Source organism: Caretta caretta, chromosome 2 (genome assembly GCF_965140235.1).
Source record: "Caretta caretta isolate rCarCar2 chromosome 2, rCarCar1.hap1, whole genome shotgun sequence".
NCBI lineage: Eukaryota > Metazoa > Chordata > Testudines > Cheloniidae > Caretta > Caretta caretta.
The window spans coordinates 197,387,859-197,410,311 of record NC_134207.1 but is presented as its reverse complement, the minus strand read 5'-3'; the positions used below and the strand labels follow the sequence as shown (position 1 = coordinate 197,410,311).

General features: G+C 47.4%; 1 pseudogene; it reads left to right on the top strand.

Annotated features, from left to right (window-relative positions):
- Positions 1 to 307: 307 nt before the first annotated feature.
- Positions 308 to 22,249, top strand: LOC125631018 (small ribosomal subunit protein eS19 pseudogene; annotated as a pseudogene).
- Positions 22,250 to 22,453: the final 204 nt, after the last annotated feature.

Genomic DNA, 22,453 nt, shown 5'->3' with positions numbered 1-22,453 from the left:
TTGCAAAGAAGGCCCCTCCCACCCTGAATAAAGGTAAAATCAAATAAAGTGTATTGAAGGGTTTATAATAAAGAGTGGAGCAAAGAAGAGGAATAAACAAATGATGCAATACAGTGATTACCCCCAAACTCAACCCTATAAAACATTTTTATATATATATATAAAAACCTTCTTCCCACATCAAAACAATGGCAGATGCTTGGGACCTCAATCCTCTGGCTAATGGTAAGCCTTTGGAGAGGATCTCCAAGGAATCCCTTGATGTTTCCTCGAGACCACGGGCGAAACAGATGTTGCGCCCAGGAGAATGGCGGCGGATGGTACTTCTTCTCGCAGGTGAGGAAGCTGTTGGAGGAAAATCCCTATCCCTTCTATCACTAAAATGGACAGATGCCTGCAGGTCAGACCCATGGCCCGTGACTGTCCCTAGCTGCCACTCAGATGGACAGCAGCTGAGCAGTACTCGGGGCAGACTTATATAATCTGGCCCGAGAAACCCCGTAGAAGGAGCAGAAAACCCCTTCTAGGAAACCCTGTGGAAAAGGCGGTAAAAACCAGTTCTATCCAGAAGTTGTTTACCACTTCTGAGAAATAAAAAAGAGCAGGAAAATAAATCTATAGCTCACATGGGCATAAAACTCCATTTTGGAACCAACATGGCTTCCTGTGATTACAGGACGTATGAAAGCAAATCCAACCTAACATCTGCTTTCACATGAAATGCATGAAGAATCTCTCCCAGAGGCCCAAAAGTCTTATGTGGCCTCTTGACTAATCATCACAACATGAGAAGAATGCTACAGAATGGAAAGAACTAAAGAAACTTATTTTAAAGAAGTACTGCGCATGTTTACATATAGCACAAGACTATCACATGATCAGATATCAAATCAAATTTGTTGAAATCGTTGATGGAAAAGCTGAGAACAGTAAGAAAAGCTAGGTGGGAGGAGGGCTTATGCCAAGGCAACATTGGCAGAGCAATGCAGTACTCTAGTTACAATAATTCTGGAGTTCTAATCAGAAGAGACTAGAGTTTGGACGGGAGAGGAAGGGTTTCTCATACAGATAAAAGCCAGTCAGAACTAGAGATCACCAATCTCATTTTCTCTTGTCACCCTGTGGGGGACACTGGGCATGGCCACTAGGTAACTCGAGGGGGTGGAAGACCACGAGTGTCGAGGAAGCCCCCCCGCTCTAGGCCACCAGGTAACTCAGGAGGGTGGAAGACCACGAGTGTCGAGGAAGCCCCCCCGCTCTGGGCCCAGGCTAGCCTGAACACTTCTCCCTCCTGAAAGCTGCTGTGTTATATCTTCTGATTGCGTTGTTTTGTTTCCTTTGGTAATTCTGTAAGCGTTACCAATAAACTTTCTTTCTGTTTCAAAAAAAAAAACCTTCCCTGTCACCTTACCCAGGGAAGAGGGACCTACTTAGCCTGCTCTCCTGCTGTTGTCCTCTGGCCTGGGCTTTCCTTGCTTGGTTCCCCCCCCAGAGTAGGCCAGATGCTCTCCCCTCTTTCTTTTCGTTGTTGTTTTTTTCTTTCTCTGCTGTTGCTAGAGTGCTGGCCGGCTGCCGGCCGGCTGTTAGCCCCCCCGGCCCGCCCTCGGATGCTGCTGCTGCTCCAGCTGAAACCCCCTCCCGGATGGGGGCCTGCCAGCCCGCTCCCTGGAGGGGGGGAGTGGAGGGACCCAGCCCCCAGACCTAGCCGCTTGCTGTTTGTCTGTGGACCTGTCTCCGGCTGAGAGGAATCTTATCACTTGCTCCGGCATTTCTGGAATGCAAAAAAGAAAGCCCGGAACAGACAGAGAAAAAGCCGTCTACCGGAGGAACACCGCCCGGGGAATCTACAAATCGCCGTGGAGGGGGCCCAAGACTAAGTAACTTTCGAACTGTGCTCTCGTGTGAGGGGAGGCCTTGACTGTGTTGTGACTGTGTTTGTAGGGACACAAAGGGTGTGGCATGGAGCTGCCCCCCGATCCATCTGTGTCCTCCCAACCCCCACACTACTATCCTCATCACTGCCCCCTCCATCGTCATTGCTGGCTGTTTAACATCTGCCTCTGGACTTAGCTGCTTGCCCTGATTCCACTGTGTGGGCCAGAAGCACCAGCCAACCAAACAGGACTCTCTGGACAAGCGTATGGTGGTTCATGTGCCCCCCCCCCCAGCCCCAAACTGCCCATCCCACAGCCTGTCCCTTTTTACCTGACCCCAACTCTTGTTAACCACCTGCCACCGCCCCTGCTGGGGCATCGGCAATGGAGGGCACCAGGGTGACCTCCTCTGCTGCCATTCCCACAGCCTCCCCAGACTCTAGGGGAGCCCCCCCAGCCGGCGGGAAAGGCCAGGGCAAGAAGAAGGGGAAGGGCCCCTCTAAAACCACCAGGCCCTCCGTGGCAGGGGCCACCCCCACTGCTGCGGCCCCGCCACCGACCACGGCATCCCTCCCCACTGCCCCCTCCACCAGCTCTGCGGGTGTCCCTCCCTCACCGCCAGGACGTATGTCTGGGCAGCGGCAGCCCCCCCGCCTGCCGCCTCATCATCTCTCCTGCCCACTGCCTCCGCCACCATCAACAGCAGCCAGGGCCCCTTCCCCACCATGACAAGGAATAAAGTGTCTGATGCCTCCTGGTGCCCGCCTCGCCCCACATGGAGACCTACGTGCGGGCGTTGGCGAGGGTGGTGGGGCCATTGTGGTGGCCTCCAAAACGTATGGGAAGGTCGTCTTCTTCTTAGTATCGGAGGCTGCTGCCCAGGAGGTGGTGGAGAGGGATCTGGCGGTGGGGGGGGGTGTTTGTCCCCCTAGAGCCGCTGGAGGACCCCGGCATCTGCCTGGTCCTGACCTCTGTCCCTCCTTTTCTCCCCAGTGCGGCCCTGTTACCCGCCCTTTCCACCCTGAGGAAACCTGTTTCTGACATCAGCCCTCTCCTGTTGGGCTGCAAGGACCCCTGCCCCCTAGACCAATCGACCCCCTCACCCCTTTACGGCGAGCCGGCTGCATGAACTGCAACCAGTATGCTTCTAAACCGTGCCAAGGAAACATCTATACATGCTCGTGCTCCACACCCTCACCCTAGTGTCCCGCCCCGACACAAAGACCTTCTGTCACCTTTGGAGGGTGAGCAGCCCTGGTGGGCCAGCCTATACTACACCTTGGTTCCGAGGCCCGTCGGGGACATCAGTTGGTGGCTCCTTCACGGAGCTGTGAGCAAGGGCACGTACTTGGCGCGGTTCAACCCCATCCCAGATACTTGTCCCTTTTGCGGTGTGAGGGAAACCCTGGCGCACGTATATTTGGAGTGCGCCAGGCTGCAGCCCCTGTTCCGGCTCCTCACAAATCTTTTATTACGTTTTTGGTTGCATTTTTCCCCTCACCTTTTTATTTATGCACTCCCCATCCGTGGCCTCACAAAGTCGCGGGATCTCCTAGTTAACCTCCTCCTGGCCCTGGCTAAAACGGCCATCTATAAAACCAGAGAGAGGAGGTTGGCCGATGGAGTTTCCTGTGACTGTGGGGCCATTTTCTGATCCTTGGTCTGTTCACGTATCCAGGCGGAGTTCCTCTGGGCGGCGTCCACCGACTCCCTTGATGCTTTTGAGGAGCGGTGGGCACTGTCCAAGGCTCTCTGCTCGGTGTCCCCGTCCGGCTCCCTTTGTTTTGACCCTTTAACTGGGGGAGAGAGTAAGGGGCCCCAGCCATTGCTGCTGTGGACACCACCATCTTAGAGGGGTCCTTTCACACGTGGGTGCACGTGCCCTCCCCCCTCGGGTTGTCCACCCCACAGCCTGCCCCTTTTGTTGGGTGCTTTCAGAGGGGGGAATTGTTGGTGACACTTGGGCTTGGCACCAGGTAACTCAAGGGGGTGGCAGACCTTTAGAGTTGATGAAGCCCCCTCGCTCTGGACCACCAGGTAATCAGAAGGGTGGAAGACCATGAGAGTCGAGGAAGCCCCCCGCTGTGGGCCCAGGCAAGCTTGAACACTTCCCTCCCCTGAAGCTAATGAGAAAACAATTGTGATTAGTTGCTGTGTTACACATTGCATATGCTGTTGTTTTGTTTTGTAAGTGTATTATGCAAATAAAAAACACCTTTTTTGCTTCAAAAAAAAAATTTACTCTTCTGTAGCCATCTTGCCTGACCCTGTCACAGTGGGTATTCACCAAGTACACACACAGTTGTAACTGTTACATAATATTCCTAACTTCAGATATAGAAATGATACATGCATATAAATTGGATAATCACATTCAGTAAATCATAACCGTTCCAATGATACCTCACATGAACCACCTTGCATAAAACATATCTTAGTTATGCCATATTCATATCAACAATATTTATATGAAGAATATGGGGTGTAATGTCACAGAATGTATCCCTTTAAAATGAAAACCACTGTCTCATTATTAAAGTTGGTTGGGAGTTATTTGATAAAGCATTTTTTTGACAGAAAATGCCAATTCGTCAAAACCAAAAATTTTCATGTGACTGTATCAGTCTTGACAAAACTTCCTCAAGTGCAGGATAGATTTTCAGGTGGCAGGAAGAGGAAGAGAGACAGAGAAAGAATAGCCAATAGTCCACTGATGAGGACACTCACCTGGGATGTGGGAAAAAGTCTTTCCATGATTCAGAACAAGGACCTGAACCTGGGTCTCCTATGTCCCAGGTGAGCATCCTAACCACCACCAAGCTATTCTGGCATGGAGTTCTTTCTCAAAAGTGCTGGTTTCATCCTGATGCAGAACAAGAGAAGATTTTGAAATTTGAAAATTTTTTGCAGGACAGGAAAACCACTTCCTACCCAGCTCTATTCATTATACCCTTCCTTTCCAAAGCTATCTCTACATTGGTGTGTTTACTAAGTTACTGGACTATAAACATGCTTGTATGTGCTCCCCAGACCCGCACCAAGTGTCCCCATATGCTGTGCTGGGCAAAACACTATCTATATGCACATACTCAGAGCCACAGTCACAAAAGTGAAAGCCTGCAAGTTGCATGGAACCTTCTTAAAAATACCATAGTAGAGGCTCACATTAAATGTATACCCCAAATTAAAAAACACAGTAAGAGGACCAAAAAAGTGCCAACATGGCTAAACAGCAAAGAAAAAGAAGCAGTTCAGGGAAAAAGGCATCCTTTAGAAATTGGAAGTTAAATTCAACTGAGAAAAATATAAAGGAACATAAACTCTGGCAAGGCAAGTCTCAGAGTATAATTAGGCAGGCCAAAAAAGAATTTGAAGAGCAACTAGCAAAGACTCAAAAACTAACAGCAAAAAGTTTTGTGAGTACATCAGAAGCAGGAAGCCTGCCAAACAATCTGTGTGCCACTTGACGATCGAGGTGCTAAAGGAGCAGTCAAGGAACATAAGGTCATTGGAGAGAAGCTAAATAAATTCTTTGCATCAGTCTTCACTGCAGAGGAAGTGAGGGAGATTCCCACACTTGAATCATTCCTTTCAGGTGACAAATCTGTGGAACTAACCCCAGGTTGAGGTGTCAATAGAGGAGGTTTTGGAACAAATTGATAAATTAAACAGTAATATGTAATAAGGACTATATGGTATTCACCCAAGAGTTCTGAAGGAACTCAAATATGAAATTGCACAGCTACTAACTGTGGTATGTAACCTATCACTTAAATCAGGCTCTGTACCAGATAATTGGAGGATAGCTAATGTGACACCAATTTTTAAAAAAAATGCCAGAGGTAATCCTGGCAATTACAGGCCAGTAAACCTATTTTCAGTACCAGGCAAATTGGTTGAAACTATAGTAAAGAACAATGATCAGACACATAGATTAATACTGTTGGGGAAGAGACAACACGGCTTTTGTAAAGGGAAATCTTTGATTGGGTTAACAAATGTGGACAAGAGTGATCCTGTGGATATAGTATATTTGGACTTGCAGAAGGCCTTTGACAAGATCCCTCACCAAAGTACTCTTAAACAAAGTAAGTAGTCATGGGATAAGAGGGAAGATACTCTCATGAATCAGTAACTGGCTAAAAGATGGGAAACAAAGGGTGGGAATAAAGGGTCAGTTTTCAGAATGGAGAGAGGTATACAGTGGTGTCCCCCAGAAATCTGTACTGGGACCAGTGCTGTTCAACATATTCATAAATGATGTGGGAAAAGGGGTAAACAGTAAGGTGGCAAAAATTGCAGACAATACAAAATTATTCAAGATAGTTAAGTCCAAAGCAGACTCCAAAGAGTTACAAAGGGATCTCACAAAATTGGGTGACTGGGCAACAAAACGGCAGATGAAATTCAATGTTGATATATGCAAAATAATGCACATTGGAAAACTTATTTCAAACTATGCATACAAAATGATAGGATCTAAATTAGGTGTTACCTCTCAAAGAAAGAAATTTTGGAGTCATTGTGGATAGTTCTTTGAAAACACCATTGAAAACAATGTGCAGCAGCAGTCAAGAAAGCTAACAGAATGTTAGTAACCATCAGGAAAGGGACAGATAAGAGGACAGAACATATAATAATTCCCCTATATAAATCCATGGTTCACCCCCATCTTGAATACTGTGTGCTATTCTGTGTGCCATCTCAAAACAGATACATTAGAAATGGAAAAGGTACAGAGATGGGCAACACAAATGATTAAAGATACAGAACAGCTTCCATATAAGGAGAGAGAGAAAAAAAAGACTGGGATTTTCATCTTAGAAAAAAGATGCCTAAAGGGGGATATGATCGAGGTCTATAAAACCATGACGGGTGGGGAGAAAGTAAATAAGGAAGCGTTATTTACCCCTTCACATAATACAAGAACCAGGGGGCACCCAATGAAACTAATAGGCAATTAAAACAAACAAAAGTAAGTCTTTCTTCACACAATGCACAGTCAACTTGTAGAACTGATTGCCAGGAGATATTGTGAAGGCCAAAATTATAATGGGGTTCAAAAAAGGATTAGATGAGTTCATGGAGGATAGGTCCATCATTTGCTATTAGTCAAGATGGGCAGGGATGAAACTCCATGCTCGAATGTCCCTAGCCTCTGACTGCCAGAACCTGGGAGTGGGCAACAGAGGATGGATAACTCAATAATTGCCTGTTCTCTTCATTTCCTTTGAAGCACCTGGCATTGGCCACTGTCAGAAGACAGAATAGTGGGCTAAATGGACCACTGGTCTGACCCCATATGGCCATTCTTACGTTCACACTGTTGCTGTTATTTAACATTAGTGCTATCATTTTAGGGGTGGTATCCCACAGTTTTGTGAGGTAAGGGAGACACTCTAGGAACCGCTTTGCCCTGTGTCATTGGCACTGTCCCCCACCTTCATCCATTTGTGGATGGCAGTTCCTGATCACATCTCCCCTCACTGTTACTCCCTACCAAACTGGGTGGAAGGCATAGAGCAATGGTAGGATGATGTGGTTCTGCTCCAGCTCTTTATTGTGGGACAAATGGTTATGCTGTGGAGTAGGTGATCAGCAAGAAGCTGGATGGAATTTGGGCAGAACTTTCTGACACATCACATACGGCTGACCTTGAAGGTCAACGACAATTCATTCAGCTCACATGGTACAGATATGGTGAATGTCAGTTTTGCCATGATATAACCTTCAGTGGACTGTCATTTTCATGCAGGAGAGCAAGTATGCTGTTGTGGGATCACATCGTTTTGGAAACCTGGGATGACCCATAGTGGCTTGAGAATGTCCGAATGAGGAAACAGACCTTCATGGAGTTGTGTGAGGATCCTGCACCAAAATTCCAGTCCTAGAACATTCAATTCAGCGAAGCCATACCGGTGCAGAAGCAGGTGGTTATTGCCCTGGGGAAGCTGGAAAGCTCCAGACATTTGCAGGTCCACTGCAAACTGCTTTGGGACTGGAATTGTCCATAGGTGGGATCACAGTTGTACAGGTTTGTGAGGCAATTAACACTGTGATCTACCCACAGCTGGTGTCATAAGAAAAGTCCCAAAAGTAACAGCTGGATCTGAGAGGATGGGGTTTCCAAACTGTGCAGGGACCACTGATGGCTTCCATATCTTAATACTTTGCCCCCTGCAATGGCCAAGTGAGTATGTGAAACAAAAAGGTCACTTACTGTTCACTCATTCTGAAAGGCTTAGTGAGCTACAGAGGGAGATTCATTAGTATAGATGTGGGAAACACCGGAAAGGTTCACGTGCCAGGTTGTTGAGATCAGGATTGTACTTGAAGAGGGAAGAAGAGACTTTATACCCAGAACGAATACCGGTCTGTTTGTTGCGTCTGTGCCCACTGTTATTTTGGGGGACCTCATATACCTGCTCCTAACTTGGCTCATGAAACTGTAACCCAACATCAATGACCCTGGAAAAAAGAGAATTCAATAGCTGCAGAACTGTCATGCAATGAGCATTTGATAGACAAAAATCTTGTTGGTGCTGCCTATTCACTCGTCTGGATGCCAATGTGGCAAATGCCATTCATATAATCATCTCCTGCTGCGCACTCCATAACATTTATGAGGGTAAAGTGGGAGTGCTTCCATCCTGAGTGGGCACTCTGTACAGACAGCCATATATCCTTGTGATGCTGCTGCCTCTGGCAGGACACAACTGAGAGTATCAATTGCTTAGAGCAGGGCAGTCACAGCCCAAGGCTGGGGTTTCTCCACTTCTAAGGCACACCAAACCAGCCAAACAGAGAGGACTTTGGTCTCACCCCACTGGCTAACCATAAATCATACAAGCAATTCCCTTAGACACTCCAGTTTCCCAGTATCATCACCAGTGCCACTCATTATGGGGATAAATGGTTATAAAAAACAATACCCCAGTAAAAGAAAAAAGGTTCTCTCAATCCCAAAGGACCAAGCCCCAGTCCCAGATCAATATACCAGTTAGATTTTACCCACAAATCATGCTGTTGCCAATCCTTTAGAATCTAAAATCTAAAGGTTTATTCAAAAAAAGAAAGATATATAGATGAGAGCTAGAATTGGTTAAATGGAATCAATTACATTCAGTAATGGCAATGTTCTTGGTTCAGGCTTGTAGCAGTGATGGAATAAACTGCAGGTTCAAATCAAGTCTCTCGAGTACCTGCACAGCTGGGATGGGTCATTCGGTCCTTTGTTCAGAGCTTCAGTTTGCGGCAAGGTTCCTCCAGAAGTAAGAAGCAGGATTGAAGACAAAATGGAGGCATTTCCAGGGCCTTTTATATTTTCTGCCCTGTGGAAGGACACCCCTTTGTTCTTATTGCAGAAAATCATAGCAGGAAGATGGAGTTTGGAGTCACATGGGCAAGTCACATGTCCATGCATGACTCAGTTCTTTACAGGCGGCAGCCATTGTTCACATGTTACCTTGAACATTCCCAGGAAGACTGCTAATGTGGATTGGAGTCTCCCAAGGTCCATTGTCAGTTAAATGTTTCTTGATTGGGCACTTAATTTGCAAATTCCTTTCTCAAGAAGCTGACCAAATGCTTCACTCATGCTATTTAGAATCAAACACATTGAGATACAAATACATAGCCAATATTCATAACTTCAACTACAAAAACGGTACACACATACAGATAGCATAATTATAACCAGCAAATCATAACCTTTTTATAGACACCTCACACAACAACCTTTGTACAATATTTGCTGCAAATACCTAACAGTGGTTGCAACAATGATCTATACAGTCACAGTTTATGCCAACAATGTCACAATTCCGCATGTGCACACTGGTCCTGGTTCCTAGCAGGCAAGGGAAATCAGGGATGCCATATTGTGATACTCAAGAGTCCAGACACCCCGGAGGGAAACAAGTGGGGGCTGAACCTCAAAGAACAAGCAATTGAATCAACTGATTGAAAACAATATTACTGTACTATAGAAGTGTATTGAATAACGTATTTTATGAAAGCAGGTGACACACTGGTGATTAATATAATTGTGAAATATATGTATTAAAATTATATGAGAAATTATAGATACTAATTGATATTATGCTTTAAAGTTTGTGACCAAACAAAAGGAGAAACAGATTTTCTCCCAGATAAGAGACAGACAGATAGCTGCCTTCCCTCTTATGTAAAGTAAGCAGTGTGGAATCAAAACAATGGAAGCCCAATTTACATACCAATCAGCAGGGGCATGATAAGTCCACAGGAAGGGAAGAACAGCAGGAAGCCTTCCTGGCTCTTGAAACAGACACAATAAACTTTGGGGTGACATAAGGGAGGTAAAAAGACATTTGAGCTGTCTGTGACTTGGGGGATACAAGGGGCCAGAGATCATTGCATATTGGATCCTTTAACCAAGGGGGTTGAAGTCTCTGAGAACTGAGTTTAGGTGAGAAACCTACTTAGACAAAAATTGTAGCTTGCTGAAATTAATTTTTTAGTCTTAGAAGCTTATTTTTACTTTTATTTCCTTGTAACCATTTCTATCTTTATTCCTTATACTTGGTATCACTTAATCCTATGTCTTTTGTTAAATAAACTTGTTTTACTTTTACTATAAACCAATTAAATGCTGTAATTGAAATAAGAATGTTTGTCATACCCCAGTTACATTAGAAGTTTAAGTGTTTTGTTTCTTTAAAGGAGCAACAAACTTAGTAACTTCTGTGACTGTTCCAGGAGAGGGCTGGATGCTACAGGGAGATGTATCTGGGGAACTCAGAAGTTGGAGTTTACTGTTTATTACCCGCCAGACAAGGTTTAGACTGGTAAAGCCTTGATGACTTTGCTGGCAAGGCAGACAAGCTGGTGTACAAGGGAATTGTCTCACAGTTTAGCAGCAGCAACTGGGCTGAGAGGGGTAACATAGTAACTCACAATTCTGGGAATCCCAAAAGATGGTTTTGGGAAATTTGGCAGTCAGAGGGTGTTGGGGTCACCTTGTAAAGAGTAAGTAGGCAGTGGAACCCAAGAAGTGACCTGCATGCTTGTAGTCTGGCTGTTGGTGTCAGGGCTGTGAGCCACAGCAACATAGCATTTAAGACACTCAGGGCTGGTAGAGATCCCTTATTAACACCTTACCAGTCTGGGTTAAACGCCAAAGCCTCACATACATGCACACACCTGGCACAGTAAGGAGGCAGACGACGACATCCGACAACATCTGCCCATGCTGAGTCACCTTCACACTGTGCAGATGTTGGAAAAGCACAGGAGGGAACACTGGTACCCACTTGTGCATCTACATAGCTTTGTCAGGGTTTTGTTCCTATGTAGCCAAGGCTCATTACAGCCATTTGTTTCTGTGATATGTGACACATTACAGACAATTATAACAGGGCACTTCCACTGGGTTATCATTTTAGGGTTGGTTTTTGTGGTAGAAGGTGGCGGCCAACTTGTGATTTGGTCATTATGGAATGTTTTAATCTTCACTGTTCACACTTGTGTACAAACCAACGTTATCAGGAGCATTCAATCTCTCTTAGCCACCTTATCAACATTTGATTGGGTGAGGGGGATGCAGTCATTTTAAAAACTTGTTTATTGTCAGCAGTGCTAGCTGCACTTAGTGACTGTTACACAGCACTAATACCTACTACTGTTGAAAGTGATCAAGGTTTTTTGGGGGGAAGGACGGGCTGTTTAATCCCAGGGTAATGGTAGATGTCGGTGTTGCTACTTAAATTGTGTTTTGATTTTATGCATGAGAATTAAGCTATAAAGATGTTTATCTGCCCATTTTCTGTGTTGTGAGTTCTGCTGCATTTAAAACTAGCAGTGTTTTCTGTTTACACATATCACTAACTGCATTTTCCCCATCCATCCCACGTATTGTGAGGAATTTCAATATTTCTGAACCTTGGCAGGGGAGGAGGTTATGGGTGTGGGACAAACAGGACAAAAAAGTGTTTGCAATAAGATGGCACCAGACAGTTGCACCATTCCAATTCATGTGCTCTGAATTGTGGGGCCCAATCCCGAACCTGAAAAGCATCTTATGTTCATTGCACTTAAGAAGGAGGGTCCACACACAAGTCAAGGAAACTATAATATTTATTAAAAGTACTACATGGATCTCAGAAGTAAAATATTTTTTAAAGAAATGTAAAGCAACAATATTTAAAACATAATGGGTCTGAATCCATCAACCAGGGCAAATGTTAATGTCTCTGCACCCATCTCCTTGCCCACCTCCTGACTAAGGAGGAATAACATGGTAAAATTGTTCTTGGGGACAAAGAAAGATGTCTCCTAGACGGGGCTTGGAGGGCGGGCACTTGGCCAGGTTTCACAGACTTCCGCAGGCTCACTGTTTCCCGCCTGGGAGCTTAGGGAGGCCCCCCTGTGAAGGGTTTCAGGAATCAGAGGAAGATCTGGCCTGGGGAGTACTGCAGGCTCCATGTTCCCCTCCCAGTCAATTGGGAGTGTTTGGCAGTGCCCTTGGCAGTATATGGAGGAGGAGGAGGAGATGGCGGTAGTAACGGCAGTTCATTGACAGGTGGAGTTGTCATGGCAGCAGGCAGACTCCCAACTTGTTTGGCCACCAGTTCTATGAACCTCTCCATTGGGGAAGGCTCCCATTCCCTAAAACATGTCTCTTGGTTCAGGAGATATTTCATCAGTCTCTCTTCCTGAATCTTCCCTTTCCCTGAGGAACTCAAACTGATCCTGGTTCCTCCTGTCCATGCAATGAGCAGATCTTCCAGGATTCTCCTCTGTCTGCCTCTGCTGTCTCTGGGGTGCTGCTCCCGCCCTCCCAATGGAAAGGTTTCCCTCTCAGGAGCTTAAGGTCCTACCAATTCAAAGACAAGGGTAGATTTTTTTTTTTTCCTTTTGGAAGAAGCCAAGAAAGCCCCTCAGATAACCACTTTGCTGTAAAAGTTTTGAAACTTTTCAGCTTTTCAACAGCGTGACTACTAGACTAGCCTTGGTTTTTGGACAACTTTAGCAGCCCATGGGGAAGGACCAGAGGCTATTAATAATAAGATAAATTTACTCATGTTTTTAAAAATTGTAAATGTTCATTGCATTACAAAGGGGGTGGCAGTTCTTTCCAGGGTCTATGATACCAGTTTGCAATATCTTCTTTAAAGGCTGGCCAACATTTGGAGAATATATGTTTTCAGGATACCAGAATGGAAAAGAGTGGAGGATATCCAGAAAGAGAATATGCCAGAAAGATGTTTCTGCTAATCGTCACCCCTCTAAATATTGCTGGAGGCATTTGGTCAGCTATGAAGGTGGACCAAAGCAATCAATAGGAGGACAAAAAGAATGCCACCATGTCCAAACAGCAGAGCAATGGGGGCCATTACAGGCAAAAAGACATCCTTTAAAATCAGGGAGTCAAATCCTAATGAGGAAAATAGGAAGGAGCACAAACTCTGGAAAGTAACATGTAAAAATAAGGTAGGCCAAGAAAAAAAAAATTACTGGTAATTTCTAAGTACATGAAAAGCTGGAAGTCTGCAACAAAGCAGCAGGGCTACCAGATAATAAAGGAGCACTCAAGGAAGACAAGGCCATTGCAGAGAAGCCAAATGATTTTTTTGCACCAGGGCTATCCCTAGCAATTCTGGGGCCCTACACAGCCCCCCATAGGGGTTTGTTTGTGGAGCCCTAGGCCTCTGTGGGTGAGGGAGTGGGAGGCTGGGCCCCAGGCCTTCTGGGAGGGGTTGGCCCTGGCTTGGGGGGCAGGCGGGAACCACTGGTGGCACAGCTGAGGCCGGGTCGCTGCACTCCCGCTACTGGTGAGTGCAGGCCCAGCCCGGCTGCAGAGCTCAGGGGAGTAGGGGGGGGCTGGGGCGGAGCTGAGCCTCCACCATGGGGAAGAGCCGGAGCAGGGGCTGGAGCAGCAAGCAGCTGCACAGGCACCAGGAAATTTGGTGCCCCAAATTTCCTGGTGCCCTACACAGCTGCATGCTTTGCATAGGGTAAGGACCGCCCTGGCACCAGTCTTCACTGCAGAGGATGTGGGAGAGATTCCCACTTCAGAGCTATTGTTTTTGGGTGACAAATCTGAAGTACCATCCCAGATTGATCTGTTAGTAAAACAGGTTTTAGAATAAACTGATAACTTATTATTTAGTTTCTCAGGACCAGATAGTATATACCATCTTCACTGAGTCCGGCCCATGTGGGAATGTCTATACTGCTATTTTTAGCCCTATACCAAAACAGCTGACCTAGACTCTGATACTTGCTGCCATGCTGTGAATGTGTACACTATGTGGCCATGGGATAAGAGGGAAGGTCCTCTCATGGATCAGCAGCTGGTTGAAAGATAGTAAACAAAGGGTAGGAATAAAAGTCAGTTGTCACAATGGAGAGATGTGAACAGAAGGGTCCCCCAAGGATCTGTACTGGGACCTTTGCTGTTCCAACATGTTCATTCATGCTCTGGAAAAGGGGGTAAACAATGAGGTGGCACAGTTTGCAGATGATATAAATTTATTCAAGATGGTTAAGTCCAAAGCAGGCTACAAGGAGTTGCAAAGGGATCTCACAAAACTGTGTAATGGGGCAACAAGCGGATGAAATTCAATGTTGATAAGTGCAAAGTTATGTTCATTGGAAAAAATAATCTCAACTATACGTCTGTGTGTATGTATATATATATATATAAAATGATGGGTTCTACATTAGCTGTTACCACCCAAGAAAGAGATCTTGGGGTATGTCTACACTACGGAATAAGGTCGAATTTATAGAAGTCGATTTTTTAGAAATCTGTTTTATATATTCGAGTGTGTGTGTCCCCACAGAAAATGCTCTAAGTGCATTAAGTGCATTAACTCGGCGGAGCGCTTCCACAGTACCGAGGCTAGAGTCAACTTCCGGAGCATTGCACTGTGGATAGCTATCCCACAGTTCCCGCAGTCTCCGCTGCCCATTGGAATTCTGGGTTGAGATCCCAATGCCTGATGGGGCTAAAACATTGTCGCGGGTGGTTCTGGGTACATATCGTCAGGCCCCCGTTCCCTCCCTCCCTCCATGAAAGCAAGGGCAGACAATCGTTTTGCGCCTTTTTTCCTGAGTTACCTGTGCAGACGCCATACCACGGCAAGCATGGAGCCCGCTCAGGTAACCGTCACCCTATGTCTCCTGGGTACTGGCAGACGTGGTACGGCATTGCTACACAGTAGCAGCAACCCATTGCCTTGTGGCAGCAGACGGTACAGTACGACTGGTAGCCGTCATCATCATATCCGAGGTGCTCCTGGCCACGTCGGCTGGGAGCGCCTGGACAGACATGGGCGCAGGGACTAAATTTGGAGTGACTTGACCAGGTCATTGTCTTTAGTCCTGCAGTCAGTCCTATTGAACTGTCTTATGGTGAGCAGGCAGGCGATACGGATTGCTAGCAGTCGTACTGTACCATCTTCTGCCAGGCAGGCAAGAGATGAGGATGGCTAGCAGTCGTACTGTACCATCTTCTGCCGAGCAGCCATGAGATGTGGATGGCATGCAGTCTTTCTGTACTGTCTGCTGCCAGGCAAAGATGTAAAAGATAGATGGAGTGGATCAAAACAAGAAATAGACCAGATTTGTTCTGTATTCATTTGCTTCCCCCCCTCCCCCATCTAGGGAACTCATTCTTCTAGGTCACACTGCAGTCACTCACAGAGAAGGTGCAGCGAGGTAAATCTAGCCATGTATCAATCAGAGGCCAGGCTAACCTCCTTGTTCCAATAAGAACAATAACTTAGGTGCACCATTTCTTATTGGAACCCTCCGTGAAGTCCTGCCTGAAATACTCCTTGATGTAAAGACACCCCCTTTGTTGATTTTAGCTCCCTGAAGCCAACCCTGTAAGCCATGTCCTCAGTCGCCCCTCCCTCCGTCAGAGCAACGGCAAACAATCGTGCATCTGAGAGTGCTGTCCAGAGCAGTCACAATGGAGCACTCTGATGGGGCTAAAACATTGTCGCGGGTGGTTCTGGGTACATATCGTCAGGCCCCCGTTCCCTCCCTCCCTCCGTGAAAGCAAGGGCAGACAATCGTTTTGCGCCTTTTTTCCTGAGTTACCTGTGCAGACGCCATACCACGGCAAGCATGGAGCCCGCTCAGGTAACCATCACCCTATGTCTCCTGGGTGCTGGCAGACGCGGTACGGCTTTGCTACACAGTAGCAGCAACCCATTGCCTTCTGGCAGCAGTCGGTGCAGTATGACTGGTAGCCGTCCTCGTCGTGTCCGAGGTGCTCCTGGCCACGTCGGCTGGGAGCGCCTGGGCAGACATGGGCGCAGGGACTAAATTTGGAGTGACTTGACCAGGTCATTGTCTTTAGTCCTGCAGTCAGTCCTGTCTGATTGAACTGTCTTATGGTGAGCAGGCAGGCGATACGGATTGCTAGCAGTCGTATTGTACCATCTTCTGCCGGGCAGGCAAGAGATGAGGATTGCTAGCAGTCGTATTGTACCATCTTCTGCCAGGCAGGCAAGAGATGAGGATGGCTAGCAGTCGTACTGTACCATCTTCTGCCGAGCAGCCATGAGATGTGGATGGCATGCAGTCCTTCTGCACTGTCTGCTGCCAGCCAAAGATGTAAAAGATAGATGGAGTGGATCTAAACAAGAAATAGACCAGATTTGTTTTGTACTCATTTGCCTCCTCCCCTGTCTAGGGGACTCATTCCTCTAGGTCACACTGCAGTCACTCACAGAGAAGGTGCAGCGAGGTAAATCTAGCCATGTATCAATCAGAGGCCAGGCTAACCTCCTTGTTCCAATAAGAACAATAACTTAGGTGCACCATTTCTTATTGGAACCCTTCGTGAAGTCCTGCCTGAAATACTCCTTGATGTAAAGACACCCCCTTTGTTGATTTTAGCTCCCTGAAGCCAACCCTGTAAGCCGTGTCGTCAGTCGCCCCTCCCTCCGTCAGAGCAACGGCAGACAATCATTCCGCGCCTTTTTTCTGTGCGGACGCCATACCAAAGCAAGCATGGAGGCCGCTCAGCTCACTTTGGCAATTAGGAGCACATTAAACACCACACGCATTATCCAGGAGTATATGCAGCACCAGAACCTGGCAAAGCGATACCGGGCGAGGAGGCGACGTCAGCGCGGTCACGTGAGTGATCAGGACATGGACACAGATTTCTCTGAAAGCATGGGCCTTGCCAATGCATGCATCATGGTGCTAATGGGGCAGGTTCATGCTGTGGAACGCCGATTCTGGGCTCGGGAAACAAGCACAGACTGGTGGGACCGCATAGTGTTGCGGGTTTGGGACGATTCCCAGTGGCTGCGAAACTTTCGCATGTGTAAGGGCACTTTCATGAAACATTGTGACTTGCTTTCCCCTGCCCTGAGGCGCACGAATACCAAGATGAGAGCAGCCCTCACAATTGAGAAGTGAGTGGCGATAGCTCTGTGGAAGCTTGCAACGCCAGACAGCTACCGGTCAGTTGGGAATCAATTTGGAGTGGGCAAATCTACTGTTGGGGCTGCTGTGATGCAAGTAGCCCACGCAATCAAAGATCTGCTGATATCAAGGGTAGTGACCCTGGGAAATGTGCAGGTCATAGTGGATGGCTTTGCTGCAATGGGATTCCCTAACTGTGGTGGGGCCATAGACGGAACCCATATCCCTATCTTGGCACCGGAGCACCAAGCCGCCGAGTACATAAACCGCAAGGGGTACTTTTCGATAGTGCTGCAAGCTCTGGTGGATCACAAGGGACGTTTCACCAACATCAACGTGGGATGGCCGGGAAAGGTACATGACGCTCGCATCTTCAGGAACTCTGGTCTGTTTCAAAAGCTGCAGGAAGGGACTTTATTCCCAGACCAGAAAATAACTGTTGGGGATGTTGAAATGCCTATATGTATCCTTGGGGACCCAGCCTACCCCTTAATGCCATGGCTCATGAAGCCGTACACAGGCAGCCTGGACAGTAGTCAGGAGCTGTTCAACTACAGGCTGAGCAAGTGCAGAATGGTGGTAGAATGTGCATTTGGACGTTTAAAGGCACGCTGGTGCAGTTTACTGACTCGCTTAGACCTCAGCGAAACCAATATTCCCACTGTTATTACTGCTTGCTGTGTGCTCCACAATATCTGTGAGAGTAAGGGGGAGACGTTTATGGCGGGGTGGGAGGTTGAGGCAAATCGCCTGGCTGCTGGTTACGCGCAGCCAGACACCAGGGCGATTAGAAGAGCACAGGAGGGCACGGTACGCATCAGAGAAGCTTTGAAAACCAGTTTCATGACTGGCCAGGCTATGGTGTGAAAGTTCTGCTTGTTTCTCCTTGATGAAACCCCCCGCCCCTTGGTTCACTCTACTTCCCTGTAAGCTAACCACCCTCCCCTCCTCCCTTCGATCACCGCTTGCAGAGGCAATAAAGTCATTTTTGCTTCACATTCATGCATTCTTTATTCATTCATCACACAAATAGGGGGATGACTACCAAGGTAGCCCAGGAGGGGTGGTGGAGGAGGGAAGGAAAATGCCACACAGCACTTTAAGCACAGCACTTTAAAAGTTTACAACTTTAAAATGTATTGAATGACAGCCTTCTTTTTTTTTGGGCAATCCTCTGTGGTGGAGTGGCTGGTTGGCCGGAGGCCCCCGCACCGCGTTCTTGGGCGTCTGGATGTGGAGGCTATGGAACTTGGGGAGGAGGGCGGTTGGTTACAGAGGGGCTGCAGTGGCAGTCTGTGCTCCAGCTGCCTTTGCTGCAGCTCAACCATACACTGGAGCATACTGGTTTGGTCCTCCAGCAGCCTCAGCATTGAATCCTGCCTCCTCTCATCACGCTGCCGCCACATTTGAGCTTCAGCCCTCTCTTCAGACCGCCACCTCTCCTCCCGGTCATTTTGTGCTTTCCTGCACTCTGACATTATTTGCCTCCACGCATTCGTCTGTGCTCTGTCAGTGTGGGAGGACAGCATGAGCTCGGAGAACATTTCATCGCGAGTGCGTTTTTTTTTCTTTCTAAGCTTCACTAGCCTCTGGGAAGGAGAAGATTCTGTGATCATTGAAACACAAGCAGCTGGTGGAGAAAAAAAAAAAAGGGACAGCGGTATTTAAAAAGACACATTTTATAAAACAGTGGCTACACTCTTTCAGGGTAAACCTTGCTGTTAACATTACATACATAGCACATGTGCTTTCGTTACAAGGTCGCATTTTGCCTCCCCCCACCGCGTGGCTACCCCCTCAACCCTCGCCCCTCCCCGTGGCTAACAGCGGGGAACATTTCTGTTTAGCCACAGGCAAACAGCCCAGCAGGAATGGGCTCCTCTGAGTGTCCCCTGAAGAAAAGCACTCTATTCAACCAGGTGACCATGAATTATATCTCACTCTCCTGAGGATAACACACAGAAAGAAAAAATGGATGTTGTTTGAATGCCAGCAAACATACACTGCAATGCTTTGTTCTACAATGATTCCTGAGTACGTGTTACTGGCATGGAGTGGTAAAGTGTCCTACCATGAAGGATGCAATAAGGCTGCCCTCCCCAGAAACCTTTTGCAAAGGCTTTGGGAGTACATCCAGGAGAACCGCGAATGCCAGGGCAAAGTAATCCTTTCACATGCTTGCTTTTAAACCATGTATAGTATTTTAAAAGGTACACTCACCAGAGGTCCCTTCTCCGCCTGCTGGGTCCAGGAGGCAGCCTTGGGTGGGTTCAGGGGGTACTGGCTCCAGGTCCAGGGTGAGAAACAGTTCCTGGCTGTTGGGAAAACCGGTTTCTCCGCTTGCTTGCTGTGAGCTCTCTACAACCTCATCATCATCTTCTTCGTCCCCAAAACCTGCTTCCGTATTGCCTCCATCTCCATTGAAGGAGTCAAACAACACGGCTGGGGTAGTGGTGGCTGAATCCCCTAAAATGGCATGCAGCTCGTCATAGAAGTGGCATGTTTGGGGCTCTGACCCGGGAGCGGCCGTTCGCCTCTCTGGTTTTCTGGTAGGCTTGCCTCAGCTCCTTCAGTTTCACGCGGCACTGCTTCGGGTCCCTGTTATGGCCTCTGTCCTTCATGCCCTGGGAGATTTTGACAAAGGTTTTGGCATTTCGAAAACTGGAACGGAGTTCTGATAGCACGGATTCCTCTCCCCAAACAGCAATCAGATCCCGTACCTCCCGTTCGGTCCATGCTGGAGCTCTTTTGCGATTCTGGGACTCCATCATGGTCACCTCTGCTGATGAGCTCTGCATGGTCACCTGCAGCTTGCCACCCTGGCCAAACAGGAAATGAGATTCAAAAGTTCGCGGTTCTTTTCCTGTCTACCTGGCCAGTGCATCTGAGATGAGAGTGCTGTCCAGAGCGGTCACAATGGAGCACTCTGGGATAGCTCCTGGAGGCCAATACCGTTGAATTGCGTCCACAGTACCCCAAATTCGAGTTGGCAAGGCCGATTTAAGCGCTAATCCACTTGTCAGGGGTGGAGTAAGGAAATCGATTTTAAGAGCCCTTTAAGTCGAAATAAAGGGTTTCATCGTGTGGACGGGTGCAGGTTTACATCGATTTAATGCTGCTAAATTCGACCTAAAGTCCTAGTGTAGACCAGGGCTTGGAGTCATCATGGATAATTCTTTGAAAACTTCTGCTCAATGTGCAGCAGTGGTCAAAAGGCTAACAGTGCATTAGAAACTAATAGGAAAGGGATAGAATATAAGAGAAAATATCATAATCCCGCTATATAAATCCATGGTGCACTTACACTTAAATACTGTATCCAGTTCTCGTTGCCCCATCTCAAAAAGGATATAGTGCTGTGGTCCCCAAACTTTTTACCTTGTCCCCCCCGCCGCCGTCTGTCCAGAGTTGGGCTGTGGTTCCTGGAAGGGGAACGTGGATGGGGTAAGGCTGGGGGCCGAGTCTGGGGCAGGGTGGGGGGAGCAAAGCGAAGATTAGGGCCTGGAGCCAGGAGCAGAGCTTGGTGGTGCTCCCTCCCCACCCTCTGTGGGGGCTGGCCTGGGCCCCAGCTGTGGCTCCTGAATGTTCTTCTGTGCTCCCCGGGGATGGGGTGAGCCCCACAGTTTGGGTACCTCTGATATAGTGGAATTGGAAAATGTTGAAAGAAAGGGAATGAAAATGATTAGAGGTATAAAAAAAACTTCCATACAAGGAGAGACTAAAAACATCAGGGCTGGTCATCTTAGAAAAGAGATGACTAAGGGGGAATATGATAGAGGACTATAAAATCATGAATAGTTTGGAAAAACTCAATAGAGAAGTGTTATTTACCCTTTCACACAATACATGAGTGATCACTCAGCAGGTTTAATATAAACAAGAAAAAGCACTTTTTCACATGATGCACAACTAACCTGTGGAACTCATTGTCATGGGATGTTACGATGCCCAACAGCATTACTGGGTTCAAAAAAGAACTAGAAAAGTTCATGGAGGATAGGTTCATCAATGGCTATTAGCCAAGATGATCTAGGATGCAATCCCTTGGTTCAGGGTGACCCTAAACCTCTATTAGAAGCCATGAGTGGAAGACAGAGGTGGATCACTCCATAATTGCCCCGTTCTGTATGCTCCCACTGAAGCTCTGATAGAGGCCACTGTCAGAGACAGGATACCAGGCAAGATGGACCATGGTTTGACCCAGTATGGCAGCTGTTATGTTCTTCTGACCAAACAAATTTGCACTGCCACTGAACCTCAAGACCCAGCTGGAGTTTCTGTAACACCAAAAATTTGCTGAAATATGCTTTCAGGACTGGGAGGCAATTTGACTGGAAATTTATTATATTCTCAACTCGCATAGAGAGTTTCCATATAAAGGGAGATGCGAACCACAAAAATCACCCACCCATTCCCAGCATCATGAGGAAGTCCTGCCTCTGTGCCTGCCTGAGCGCGGAGCCAGCAGTGAGATACCTGGTGTCATGGTGAAAGACGTTAACCAACAAGGGCCCTGGCTGCCTTCCTCAAGAAGTCAGGAAAGCTGAAGGTGCCTGAGTGGGTGGATACGGTCAAGCTGGGCAAACACAAGGAGTTGGCCCCGTACTATGAGAACTGGTGCTATACCAGAGCAGCTTCCACAACCCAGCATCTGTACCTCAGTGACAGTGCTGGCATCGGCTCCATGACCAAGATCTACGGGAGCCGCCAGCACAATGGCGTCATGCCCAGCCACTTCAGTTGCGGCTCCAAGAGTGTGGCCAGGAGGGTGCTGCAGGCCACAAAGGGGTTGAAAATGGTGGAGAAGGATCAGGATGGAGGCTGCAAACCCACCCCCCAGGGACTGAGAGATCTGACAGAATCGCTAGCCAGGTGGCAGCTGCAAACAAGAAACATTAAAATGAGCATCAGATAATAAAACCCGGTTCCTGTTTAAAAAAACAAAACAGTGCAATGACAGGGAAAGAAAGAGACATTACGACCTTATTTCATTCCCTGAAGTTTTAGATCAGCATCACAAAACCCTCAACTCTCCACTGTAAAGGGAAGTGGCACTGTGTTTATCCATCCACCAGATTGTATCTTTCTCCCACCCCTTCTGCTACCCAGCTTGTGCAGCATGGCTCAGTGCTGGGACAGGCTGGACACCA